The sequence below is a fragment of the Macaca nemestrina genome, chromosome 5 (genome assembly GCF_043159975.1).
Source record: "Macaca nemestrina isolate mMacNem1 chromosome 5, mMacNem.hap1, whole genome shotgun sequence".
NCBI classification, from domain to species: domain Eukaryota; kingdom Metazoa; phylum Chordata; class Mammalia; order Primates; family Cercopithecidae; genus Macaca; species Macaca nemestrina.
The window spans coordinates 24,022,673-24,037,066 of NC_092129.1; the positions used below are offsets into that span (position 1 = coordinate 24,022,673).

A 14,394-nucleotide genomic window follows, 5' to 3' on the forward strand; every position below is an offset into this window, starting at 1 on the left:
TGGTGATGAACAGGCATCTCAGAACCAGTTTGGGAATGTAGCAGTCTTACATTTGCCCCATAGTCTGGAAAACTTCCTTGTTTTCGGGCCAGCTGGCTAAGCTCCAGATCTTGTCTCCAGTCTTCTGAAATCTTAAGTATCTGGGCCAAAGTTATTTGCAGACTTGACTTTGGTTATTTAGCCACGAAACTATTGTTGCCATCCTGCGCAGCATACTGGCAGTGAAAATTAGGTGTGTTCCAATGATAAGTCCAACCTGTATGTTTTTCTAGGGTGTGTTTGGCCAGCATGACAGGGAAAGCCAGCAAAAGTACCAGAAAGAATATCCAATTAATACATATCACCAACTGCCAGCCAGCCAATGTTATTTTCCATTCTTCTATTGTTAAACAAACATGAAAACAAAGCCCACAAAGTTATCATCAAGAAATTTTTAGTGATAATTTCACTATATGTTTTCTTTGAATTTTTTTCTTTTAACCATGATTTAATTATAACACCAATATTCCTATATGCACAGAAGCATAAAAATTTTCTTAAGACCTGGACTCAGCATGGGTATATGCTAGAAATCTAATGCTAAAAAAATGCCCAGAACATGATCCAGTGCCATTGGTTGTTCAAATTCAGCCCTTACTCTGACCATGTCCAATAACTGTATCTAGGATAAGTTTATCATCCAATCTGGGGCACTATTAATAATTATGCTGGAATAGTATGAGTAGACATGGGCTGTTCTGAGAAAATGGAAGCACATGGTCATTCTAACCCTAACTTTGTATCCAGGCTTCCCCAAGCCAAACAAAGGCTCTGGCCTTTGCAGCTGTAACTCAGTACTGCCCTTGGTCCGCAGGCTTGAAGGTGTACAGAGGCACAATTAGTCACCAACTGGGGCCTTCTTTAATTGCTGTAAGTGCATTTTAGTTATCTTTTCACAAATTCATGATAACAGGGACCATATTAAGATTTCCCGCTGGGTTTGGTGGCTCACGCCTGTAATCCCAATACTTTGCGAGGTTGAGGTGCGCAGATCAACTGAGGTCAGGAGTTTGAGACTAGCCTGGCCAACATGGTGAAACCCCGTCTGTACTAAAAATACAAAAAATTAGCCAGGCATGGTGGTGGGCACCTGTAATCCCAGCTGTTCAGGAGGTTGAGGCAGGAGAATCACTTGAACCTGGGAGGCAGAGGTTGCAGTGAGCAGAGATCGCACCACTGCACTCCAGCCTGGGCAACAAGAGCAAAACTCCATCTCAAAAAAAAAAAAAAACCAAAAAAGATTTCCCACCCCACTTCCCACAAAGTAAAGTAGGCCCTCAAAAACTCACTTTTAGAAAGAAGGAACAGAGAGAGGCTAGAGGGAACAAGCTTCCCTTTTCCCAACACAATGACTGTGTAATTGACCCCATAGGCTGTTATGGTAAATTTGTGTGTGTTTGTGTGTTGGGCATGGTGGAGTGGGTGGGAAAACAGAGTCGAAAAGTACTGGGGTTGGAATTAGAGCTAAATTTGCTTCCCCGCCCAAACTGTGAGATACATATATACATATATGTGTGTGTGTGTGTGTACACACACTTAATGGAAGAAACACATGAACCAATGAGTTTCTTAGAGAAAGATTCTTAAATGACTACCAAAAGCAAACAAATAATCAATTGGAAAATGCTTATATTCCAATAAATTTTTTAAAAAGTTCATGGTACCAGGTTACTCTCCTCTCCTTTGGGGTGGCTCCAGTGAGCTGATCCTGGTTATTCTCCTTTAATTGAGATGCTAAGGCTGGCCCTGGGGTGGGGCACTATCCCTGTTTTCTTTTGTGGCTTTAAACTGGGAGCAGTCAACCACAATAGAAAAAAGCTCTAAATACTGAACATATGAGGCATGTTTGGAAGTAAGGAAATTCTTCCTTGCTGGCTCATGGAATTTCTGTCTCCGTTTTGCGTATGCCTTATGCATGTTTGAAGTCCTGGATTCTAAGAGGTGGGTCCACCTTTGAATGTCATCAACTCCCACCTCCCTCTTGTTGGCAGCCTTGAGCTAAAGGCTAAACTATATTTGAGCATTTCCAGTGGTAGTAAAATTGTTATCTGCCTTTGAACAGCTGTCTTTTGGTTGTTTTATTTTAAAATAAAAATAAATATGCACATAAAATTGTGCATATTTATGGGGTTCAGTGTGATGTTTCTATGCATGTATACATTGTATAATCATCAAATCAGAGTATTTAGCATACCCTCACACATGGATCATTTCTTTGTGGTAAGAAAGCTTTGACTCTATGTCTTCCCTTAACTGAACTGAAATCTGTCATCCCAAGTGACCAACTGTTCTAGTTTGTCTGGAGCTGTCCTGTTTTAACACTGAAAATTCTGCATCCCAGGGCATCCCTCAGTCCTGGGCAAACCAGGACAATTGGTCACTCTGCCCCTAATTGCCATCTGTTGGCCCTATTCTCCATCTTGGGCTATGCGAGGAATGGTATTTTTTCTTCCAAACAACATCCATTTTGACACATTTAAGGCATATTCCTCTAGCTCCAATCATTCTTACCTGACATAGCTTTAGATTGTTGAATTTCCACTATATCTGCTCAGAGGACACTATCCCTGTTCCAGGAGGAGATTTCTGTTCCAATCCACGTTTACATAGAGAAGGGGAATTTCTCTTCCCTCTCCCTGGGGAGGATGGGTGTGAACACTGGTTTCATCCTCCACATTCTCTCTCATCCCACTACGAGGAAGAGTTACAGTTAACGTGGTTTTTGAGAATCCCACATCCTTTGGGCCAAGATTCTCACAGTGGCCAGGATTCCTTGACCTCGGAGGTGTCAAACAGGCTCTGTACTGCCTCTTCCACTGCCTGCCTCGGCCTCATGGATCCACAGGAAGAACCTGGCTTTCCTCCTTCCGCTTTTCTGCCTCTAAGCAGTGAACACATTCAGTGTAGAGAGGCAGCCTAGAAGGAACTTTCGTGTTTTTGCTGTAATTTCCAATTTCCCTACTTCCTGGGTGAATGCTTAGGTCAGCTATGCCCTGTAAGCTTGGTTGTTTTTCATTTAGAGTGGGTGGGAAGGCGGAGGCCCTCCACTTTCTCCTGTTTTTCTAGAGAGCCCAACACATTGAGGGTACACTTGTCACAACAACAAGTCTAATTCTTTGATTCCTCTTTTGGCTTAATTCCCCACACTTTTTTCTTCCTTTTCCTGCAATAGTGATGGAAAGGAGGAGTGAATCTCTGAAATTTAAAGTTCATTAACCTGGCCTGTAAGATGTGGTGCAGCACTGAGTACAACGCTGAGTGCCACACTCACTTTATTTGCTCCAGTTCTAGCACTTCTTTAATCAAGCCTGTGACGAAATCAGTTTTTTACTGACTTTATTCTAGATTCATAGTTTTCTTACTGATAACTGACATCCCTGATAAGGCATACATGTCTCCCCACATGTATGCATTGATTGCTTGTACCAAAGTCCAAAGATTTGATAATCTCTGTTTCTGCTATTCACTTCTCAGCTCACTGCTGTGAGGCTCCTGGTCCCCAATACTTCAGAGCAAATGCTACCACTAAGCTTACTGATGACTTTCACTAGACGATGATCTTCGTCTCTGACCCCTCTGCCTTTATCTCTATTTACTTACTCTGCTGTGACCTCCTTCAAACCAATGGCTTTATCTATCACCTATGTATTGATGATTCTCAAATCTATACTCATGTTTCTGACCTCTCTTCTAGGCTTCATAGTCACACAATACACTTGCTTGCAAGACAGCTCTATCCAGATACCATACTTGCACCTTAAATTCAACATGTTCCAAATCAAATTCATTATCTTGGTATAAGATTTTGATTTTACTCGAGTATTACCTATATTGGAGACTGGAACCACTATTCACATAGTCTTTTAAGTCAGAAATCTGATTACCCTTTTCAGTTCTCCTCTGTTTTTCTTTCTCCATCTTCAATAGGTCCTGTTAACCCCACTTCCTAAATATCTTTTAAATCCTTCTGTTTCTCTTTGTTCTCATTGTCACTACTTTACTGTGCCCTTTCCTTTTGGCATTACTTCAGTAGCTTCTGAACTGTCCTGTCTGCCTCCAGTCCTGGCTAGCCCCATTGTCCACACTGTTGCCAGATGACCCTTTGTAAATGGCAAATCATACCATGTCATGCCCTACTTTCTAAATCCTCCTTTCTAAATCCAGTTCTTCAGAATATGGATCAGATATTTGGTTTAATATGGAACATGTTTCGTGGCTTGTTCCCTGACTATGCTTTAGCCACATGTCCTGCCACCTCCCTGCCTCTTGCACCATCCTTCCTCCCATTCTTAATAACCTGAGAGTTCAAGAGCATGTTATGCTGCTCTATGCCCCAGTGCCGTTTCTACACACTGCTTCCTCTACCTGCAGTGCCACTTGTCTTTCTCCCCCTGCAAGCTCCAGCCCACTTATCCTTCAGGTTTATGTGAGGACTCACACTCTGCAGATGTTCCCCCGACCCCCATTATCTCCTCATCAGCAGCCAGTCTCATTTTTAATGCTTCTATTGAAATCTAACTAAAACTCATGGCTCAATAGATGGCCGTTGCAGCTCTACACTGAGGTGGCTCAAAAGATTATTTATGAGTGGAGTGTAGATTTTTTGGTAGAAAGCCCTTCTACATCTATACTATCAACAAAACATATATATATATGATCAATGTCCCAACGCTATACTATAGAATGCATGGATATGTGTATGTGTGTGCGTGTAGATGGTGGTAGATATAATATATCCTGGAATATTTTCAAAGGAAGGCTTGCCAATTGCCTGTCAGTCATAGGGAGTTCTTAGTAGTTTGTTCAAGAAACAGCTGGTTTAGTGAAACTGAGCAACAGAGCTTCCCAGTGAAACTGCCAAGTTCCTATGTAACCACATAAATGATTTGTTAGATGGAATTATTGAATATAAACTAATTAAACCAGGGAATAGCTGCCAAAAATAATGATTTTTATCTTTAGAATTATTGGTCATAACCTATTCTTTCTAACACTCAGACAGCTGAACCAATTAATTTTCTATTACTGTTATTAGTTCATGACAATAAAACTTTGTCATCAGCATAGGAAAGGGATATTTTTCTTTCTCTCTATAGTTGAAGACTGTACGTTTAAATATCCTAAGGGGGTTTTGCTTCATTAAAATATAAGTTTAAGAGGTTTAAATTATAATTTGATCTTTTAGGAAGCTTTCTACGGATACCAATTCTCACGGTGATGCTAAAGAGAAAGTTCTGTATAAGAATTGCCAGCTGGGGGGCATCCAGCTCAAACTAAAACTCTTGGTTTGCAGAGTTGAAAGTTGAGGACAGTCAACAATCTTTCATTTATACCAAAATGACTGCCTGTGTGGCCAATACTTGTTATACTTTTGTCTTGACAAATGTCTTCACAAAGTTATTAAAGTTTAACAGCATCTACATTGAGATAGGGAACACTGAAAATTACCAGCTCAACTCATGCTTTCTTAGCCTAAAAATTTAGAACTAAGTAAACATATGGGTTATCTACAAACATGACTGTAGTTTGAATAAGGAAAGGATTGTTTATTTTTACAAATGAGACAAGTGATATTTCATACCTAGCTAGCAAGTATCACACCTAGATGTAATAAAGACCAATTAATTCTCAAGAATTGAGAGCCATCAGTGAGAACAAATTCATTTCTTGGATATGGTTTATAGAACAGAGAAAAATAAGTCTCCTGGGTGCTAGTAAGAATCCAGGCTTCTGCAGACCATACCTGATCCGTGTCACAGATAAGTTCATCCCCAATTACACCTAGATGTTTTATATCTAATTAAATTGATAAATGTCAAAAAAAGTTGTGTCAAAGAACATATAATTAAGAAAATTATTATCAATGTATATTTCATGAAAAAACAAAATATTTAAATGAAAAAGCTTAAAGGCATATACAGTATGATCTTAATTTTTAAATATGCATATATATATGCCTATAAAAACATGGATGAAGCATTCGCAAAGTCATTTTATTTGTTTGTTTATTTTGAATAATTAAAGTGAGGGGAAATGGCCAACATCATTTAACCATGCTTCAGAATCCATCCTCAGGATTATAGTAAGCGGATAGAGGAGAAACTGTACTGTAATCTCCAAGCATGTGGGCCTCCAGAGATGGGTACAGGAATGAACATCTCCTCTATCTTCTCTCAAGTGCTATCTTGGTTTCTGTTTTTGACTCTTTTTGGTGAGGAGTTTTTTACAAGAGCTCACACAGCTGATCCTAGAAGAATGGTATAGGAGGAGATGGCCCTTTACCATACCGACCCTGGCAGAGCATGGTACTCCGTGGGTAATCAGTCCACACAGAGCAATTTTCAACTGTACTCCAATTGTTTGTCTTCACCACCGTACAGTTGTGCTTATTATTTCTCAATGTGCATGTATCTGGAGAAGCCCAGGGCTTCTGGCTCTTACACGGAGGACCCCAGTGCAGAAATGTGAACCATTTTCAGTGAAGAAAGACATTAGGATTGGTTTGGGGAGGTGAAGTAATGTTTTCCTTGTTGCTGTCTCTGTCATATGGTACATAGGCATATGGAAGGAAGGGTAACCACTCCTGATGTCACTGTGAGCATTGTGTGGGCATGTGTGTTTGCGCATGTGCATGTGTGTGTGAGTGTGTGTGTGCATGCTTGTGTTCATGGGTGCATGCGGGGGTATGAAGAGGATGTGGTGGTTTGGTCTATAGGATCAAAGGGCTTGAGCAGCATGGGTGGACATTGCCTGCACACACAGGGATAGAAAAAGGCATGTTTTTGTTTCTGGTGGTTGGGGCAGATGGTGGGCTCATTCGAGCCTCTGTGTGCCTCGAGAGATGAAAAATGAGGCAGCACAGGGAGCTGAGCGGGCCCGGAGCTGGTCCTGCTAGGTTATGAGTGAGTGAAGGAGTGGGCTGTGTGTGTGTTTCCAGCTTCTATTGCGGGAATCTCTTGCATACAGGCCTTAAATAGGAAAACTACTAGCGATTCTAGCTCAGTATCCTTTTTAGATATGCATGAGGAGAGGAAGTTGGGAGACACACATTCAGCTGGCAGGAAGTTCCTTTTTTGTGCCGACTCAGACATGGTTGAAAGCTGTCTCTACAGGACAGTACTCATGGCATTTTAGGCTGCATCTTTGAAGCTTTGCCTCATTGCAGCTATTTATAGAGGAGCTGATTTTTATAAGAACAGAAAATGTATTCTTGAGGGCAAGCTTTCCTTTCTCTTAAGATTTCTTGAAAAGACTTAAAAAGGTTAAACAGTTACTACAGAATCTTGTGGTAAAAGGCATAACACTATTTAGAGTAAATAAGGGAGTCTTTATGAAAACACCATGATGCATATACAGTAGCTTCTGCATGAATCAAATTGTATGCTTTGAAAGCATAATTGATATTCTTAGGCGGGATGATGGCTTGGTCCTGTCAGTATACTGAATAGACCAGTGCCAGCTTATAAGGGATAATGATTAAATCAAAAGAAATGACACCAGCAGAGGAGTACAAATAACCCATATTAGAATATCAGCACGGACTTGAGTTTGGGAATATTTTTAACCTTGAAATTCAAAAATAATTTCTAGGGAGCGCATATGAACACATACAGATGACTTGTCTCAGCATCTAATAGAAACTTTGCTTTTCACTGGTTTAAGTAAATGGTAATTCTTAGGTGGAATTGTGTATCTCTGTTAGGAAGATTATGATAATTTGCTTGGTCTTGGAAATCGTATGAATAGAAAAGGAGCACAATTCATAGATGGAGGGCCTCTTTTTTCTTCTTTCACTTTTTCTTAGCATATATATTTTAAAAAGTAACTATTTTGGAAAGCAAAATGAATACAAGTTATTGGTAGAGTGTTGCAGAAGAATTTTTCTTTTTGAGCTTACAGTTCCTATGGGAAGGAATGCAGAATTCTTCTATTGAAAAGCATTGGAGTGTGATGGCAGAGCTTAAATAATGTCCTGTTTTTAGTCAGAGAAAGGGTTCGATATGTCCCTTGTGTACCACGGTGAGAACAAATATACAAATACTTACATGACATTGGGCTGTCTTCCTCTAAATGTTTTTGTTCTGTCAGTGCTGTAAAGGGGGGAAAAAGCTGGTAACTAATAAAAATCACATTTCTCCATTTCATTTCAAGTGCAAGTTTTGTTCCAGAGACATATTCAAAGTGGTGAATAGGACAAAATATGTTTTATGTTCCCATTCATCTTTAAAATAGCCTCTCGACACTGTTAGCTTGTGACCGGACAATTACTTGGCACATAACCCATGCAGACACCAACCTTGACAGAATTAGAGGAAATCCTTCTCCAAGGATGAAGTGTTCTTGAACAATTCACTGGAAGCACTAGATACAAATTCGCTCTTTTTTTCTGTATCTCATGCATGCCAGCTTGCTTGCTTACTCATTTTCATGTGTTATAAATGGTTTTGCTTGTTTCCTGTTTCATTTCCACAATTATCCCTTCCCTGTGGTTCAGATCAGTTAAGCAGAAGATGGAGGTATTCTACACACTTGTAATTCAGGTCTTCTCAGAGCATTTTTCTAGGTTATTTTAGACGGTGCTTACATGGTGTCAGCAATAACCTACATAATTCTTCAAGTGTCGTAACATCTGTAAAAAAAAAAAAAAAAGCTTCCATTTAGATCACTTTTCTTGCTGAACAAAACACATTCTCTGAGCATGGTTTATAGTTATAAAGAATAGCATTTATTCCAGCCCAACCCTAGGCTTCCCTATGCTCAAGTAATAGAGTGAATGACTTGCTTACTTAGGGAGACTGTTAGCTGCCATTCTGGATCTTCAGGGAGTATGGTAGAAACATCTTCAGCACCGCCCCACCCCCCTCCCCAAATGACAGTACTATATGTGAGGAGAAGAATGGGGGTACAATCCTGAGAATTTCTTGAGAAGCACAATGCCCTAACTACTCCCACCTAACCTCCTCCCCAAGAAAACAGATACAGAGACTCTCATACCCTTTATCTGTAGTGTGTCAAGGAACATTTTAAAGCTCAGTCTCCTGAACTCATTCTCTTGGTTTTGCCTGTTCTCATTCTTTCAGACTTCTAGCTTCAGATCCCATTTTTCTACCTGGCCTTGGCCTTGATGCTTTAGACTTTCCCTTGCCTTCCAGCATACTCATGTCTAGGATGACTGCTCCTCTCTGATTTGATGTCCTGCTTCCATGGGTAACCTTTACCTTTGTGTGGCTTCAGATTTCTCCCTGCTGCTTACTGGTGCTCATCACCAGCCACAGCCTCAAGGGACTGTGGCCAGGGTCAGAGTTAAAGGAAGGGGAGGCTGTAGAGAAAAGAAAATGCTTTTTCTTCATCCTCCTTTGTTTGAATCATGGCCATGAGTATCTGTAAGCTACGAGCAGAATTCTAGCAATTTGTGCATGCCTGGAGAGAAAGAGATTTATAAGGAGATTTCTTACTCATTTACGTGACTCATTTTAAGCCTCTTTCTTTTCACTCTATAAAGTAGACCACTCTCTGATGATATCCATGCATTTATCTTTTACTCACATGAATGTGTCTCTGTGGCTTCTGTGTCTCAGTGACAATTTGGGAAGGACTGAACTGAGGTTTCATTCCCTGTTTACCTTCCGTGACTGTCCTTGTGCTCTGTTTTCACCATAGCAAAGGCAGGACCAGATAATCATCCCCAAAGCAAGCCAAGATCAAGCGGATAACTTGAAAAAGGTCTGTCCACTGGGAATGTGTTCATGGGTGGTCATCCTTCACCACATCTTACACAGTGCCCTGTTGTGCTCTCCAGAGGGACATGGGCATGTGGAAATCAGGAGCCAGGCAAACCAGCACAGAAGGTACTCATGGTTATTACAAAAGTGGGGTTCAAAGACTCACAACATTTTAATGTTACAAAGAGTTAGATTTTAGCATTCTATTGCTTCAAAGATTATCAAATGAAAGTCTTCTTCTGGAGTGTTATAATAAGCATAGATCTTTTGAACATAATGGGCAGACTTCAACATAAATGATGATAGTGGTCTTATTCCCCTGTTAGAAGTTTTAGCTTGGAATCTGAGAATTGTTAAATTATTATACAGTTCAGAGTGGTATTGAATCCATTCATTTTTGCAGCACCAGAGCCAAAAAAAAAGTCTTTTAATGCCTTCCTAAAGACTCCCACTAGCAACAGTTTTAAACAAGGTGAAAATATATTTATGCTATCTAAAGTTTTAGAGTAAGTTTGCTTTGGAAAGATCTTTCAAAAGAAGAATTGTTTGAAGCATCTAGTTGATTTAAAATTTATTTTATTATAATTTCAAAGGCGTTATCATTTTTCACCCCTTACCCATGGCACAGAAGACATGAGCATTACCAGGCAACCTTGGTAAAGTTAGGTTTTCAATGTGAGATGCATACTGATAAATAATGCAGGTTCTTTCTCTTATCTCTATTCGTAGAGATGGCTTAGTGGTATTGAAACTACAGGAAAATTATAAATTGATGTAATTCTGACAGAGGATAGCCCCCTGGAAAAAAAGTTGACTCATAATCTCTACTTTGGCATTGACCCTTTAAATCCATTCCAGTCACTGTTAGCCACACTTATGCTGGTTTGTTAAAGAAAAAAAAGTTGAAAACACTGTTGTTTGAGTGATTCAATACTAATTTTTGGAACAAGTGCTATATATGTCAGGGACTGTGCTGGGCTCCAGGGATAGAGCAGGGAACAAAAAGACAAGAGCCTGCTGTCATAAACTTGTGAAACAACATACCTAGATGACTCAAATAATTTCTCCAGGTGATTTTGTCCTTGCCTTTTCCCCGCTCTAATGAACTCCTGGATCTAGACCCAAACATTGGTTCCCACCATTTGGGAACCATACCATATTTGAAGCTTTGCCACTCATCTCTGGGCATTAAGGATCTTGGCACAACTTACCACCACTTTCAGTTTTTCACCTGTCTTTGACTTCTGCTTCCCACATTGCTTCAGGCTAGGACTTACTGCAGGTGACCCTGGCCCTAAAAGACCTACCCATTTCTACCTCCCCATGCCCTGACACCCAGAAATCTTGGTGCCTACATGGTGATGGTTTCTGTGACCACAGAGTCCACTTGGAAGTGATGTGGATCTGTCTCTACATCTATGATTGCAGCTGGGAAATTACATGGAGAAATTTGGGGGACTGTAGCTGAAACCCCACCATGACAGATGTTCAAATATGAGACAATAATGCAAGGATGACAATAATTTGGAAGAAAAACTTCTGAGAATTGTTTGATTTGCCCTCCTGATAGTTTCATTTCTTATAAATAAAAAGGGGAACTGCCATCTTGGATCTAATTCTGATGAATAAGGGAAGCCGTTGCTGAAGGGGAAGTGACTATGTTATCCTATATGTACTAACCAGAGGAAAGAGCCCTCAATTTCTGGGGGGAGGTGGATTTTTCAAAAAGCAAAATTCTAAAACCTAATATTCCAGAAGGGATCCAAGAGGCATGAATGACTCTTAAAAAATAAAATAAAATAAAGATAAAATAAAATTCTGATAGTCCTGCAAGAAATGGTTCTTATAAGGGATAAAAGTTAGTCATCTTTACAAGAAGTAGGGAGCTCTCAGGTGAGTTCTCATCTTGAACTGTAGTTCCTATAATCCCATGTGTCATGGGAGGGACCTGGTGGGACATAATGGAGTCATGGGGGCAGTTACTTCCATGCTGTTCTCATGATAGTGAGTTCTCACGTGATCTAATGGTTTTATAAGGGGCTTTTCACCCTTTTATTCAGCACTCCTCTTTGCTGCCACCATGTGAAGGATGTGTTCGCTTCCCCTTCTGCCATGGTTGTGTTTCCTGAGGCCTCCCCAGCTCTGTGGAACTGTGAGTCAATTAAGCCTCTTTCCTTTATAAATTACCCAGTCTCAGGTATGTTTTTATTGGCAGTGTGAGAACGGACTAATACAGACATAAACCCATTGTTGGAATGTAAAGTGAGTGTAGATAATCAGTAGCTGTTTTATCAAGGCATGTCTTTCCTACTCACCATTGTTTAGCTTACCTTGTTTGCCCTTTAATGCTTCCTCTGGCTTTTGATTTCCTTCTGCCTGTGAATTTACCTATGTATTTAAATTTCTCTTTCTCTCTTTCTCTCTCTCTCTCGTGCATCTCTTTATTTGTTTCTTGGAATTTCTCTCCTTAGATTTCAGCCTATTTCTACCTATATTTGCATGTGATCTCTTTCTCCTTCGTGGTCTTGCTATACTCCTGGTACCATACTTACACTTTATTGGTTTCTTCTTCCCCTTCCCTAACCCTTGTTCCCAGTTGTGATGACCAGAAAGACTCTGCAGAAAAACTGTGTCCTCAGTAGGGATGGGGGTCTGAAAGATTCGGAAGCTTTCTACAGTGATGCTTCCTTCTCATCAACCCTACCATGGCAGCTCCACTTTTTACATTTGAACACTTACCTGAAAATTTAAAGATAAATTCAAGAGTGAATTCATTCACTTTATAAAGTAAAGAGGGATGAGAGTCCCTTTAAGTAACATCTTCTCAAGTGTTTGTTTACAGATCATTAAATATTTAACTTAGTGAGAAACTAAAAGCTGAAAATGTTCCAAACCACTGTTGATCAAATAGCAAACTAGAATTAAGATAAGGCAAATCTGAAATTAAAATAACAACCAATTTGAAATTTTCATGTTATCAGACTAGAAGTTACAATACTTGACTGTCTGGTTCAACAGGGGACATCTGGCAAGCTCAGGTCTTGCCTTTTCTGATAACTGAGACCTGATGTTCAGCTTTTGGGTCATTCTGAAACCTGTACTGCATCTCTTCAGGGCAGAGGGTGCCTGCTCCATTCTTAGCCCTGCTCCTTACCCACTTTTGTGTCTTCACCCTTGGCCAAGATACAAACGATTGAAGGATGAGCTCATTTCCAAGAATGAATATTGCTAACATGGCTAAAAATCCAAGAATATAATCAGCAAGTCTAACCCGCATCATAAAAGTGCTAAAGGTAATACAAAAGGATGTCCAAAACTGTACCTCGAACCAAAGAATAAGGAATGAATAAAGGCTTGATGGAGCAGAGATGGGTGGGGTAAGGCTAAATGACTGAGAAAACAGAACAACTTTGAATTCACCTTTGTCTACTCTAGCAAGGAGACTGATCTTCAAACTAGAAAGAACAAAGCAAACAGTTAAGAAGGAACAGAAACCCCAGATCAGGAAAATGATAGTGAGAAAACACTTAGCTGACAAAGGGTTCAATTCTCTGGATAAACTGCATTCTGGTAGAATTACAGTGTTTAAAAAACTACTCTTGGTAATTGTAGAGATTATGAAGAGAGATACAGAAAGACTAGATGGATAAACATCTTAATTGTTAATAAGGGGAGAAAGTGGATTTTAGACACTAAAGACAGATGAATTTGAAATCAAGATCTAGAAAGGGACATAATGACTCCTAGTATCAGCATGGATTTAGAAAGTATTTCATTGCCTTTTTCCTATGTGAGTATTTAATTTCTTTTTATAAAAGTTGTTGTACACTGTGCCATTATTTACTTTACTGATTCAGGCATTTATAAATACATACATATGAAGTACTTACCTGGCTCTGAGTCCAGCTATGGGAGGACAGAGATAATCAGACCCTGACTTTGACCTTGAGACCTCCCAGTCTATTTGAGAACATAAGGAATCATGAAGCAGAACAGATTTGGGTCAGTAGATGATGAGTTTGGTCTTTGGGTGTGGTGATTTTGAGGTGCCATGGGTCTCCAGGTTGGGATATCTAGTAGTCATTTGGAGATGTCTGGAGCTCTGGACAGAGCTCTTGTCTGGGAATATAGGTAGGAGGTAAGTAAAGCTGTGGTCATATTGAGAAGAAATGAGAGTGAATTATGGAAAGGGATCAAAATATACATATCAGGAAAGAAGCCAGTTACTGTGACTAAGACTGAATCAGCAGAAAGTTAGAAGGACCGTGAAAGGCTGCCATGTAGAAACCAAGGGAAGTGAGACTGTCACAAAGGAAAGGATATGGAGGTTCGAAAGATGAATTCTGCAGAGTCTACTACTTTCAGAATTAGATCATTGATGGTCTTAGCAAGGACAGCTTAGTGGAGTGGTAGGGACAGCAGCCAATTGCAGTAAGCTAAAGAGCGATGGAATGTGAAGAACTAGAGTGCCATGGGCTGGATGTGGTTTGTCCCCACCAAATCACATGTTGAAATTTAATTGTCAATGTGGTGGTTTTGGGAGGCGGGACCATTGAGAGGTGATTATGTTGTTCAAATAGATTAATGTCTTTCTTGAGAGACTGGATTAATTTCTTCAGGAGTGGGTTGTTAT

At 40.0% G+C, this 14,394-nt stretch overlaps 1 long non-coding RNA gene across 6 annotated transcripts in view; it reads left to right on the forward strand.

Moving 5' to 3' along the window:
- Nucleotides 1-14,394, forward strand: part of LOC105465510 (uncharacterized) — a 297,782-nt gene that overhangs the window by 26,206 nt on the left and 257,182 nt on the right. For all 6 annotated transcript variants that reach the window (XR_011623317.1, XR_011623316.1, XR_011623318.1 and 3 more), the window contains exon 2: nt 11,822-11,913. This is a non-coding gene — a long non-coding RNA (uncharacterized lncRNA). The remainder of the gene's footprint in view (nt 1-11,821; nt 11,914-14,394) is intronic.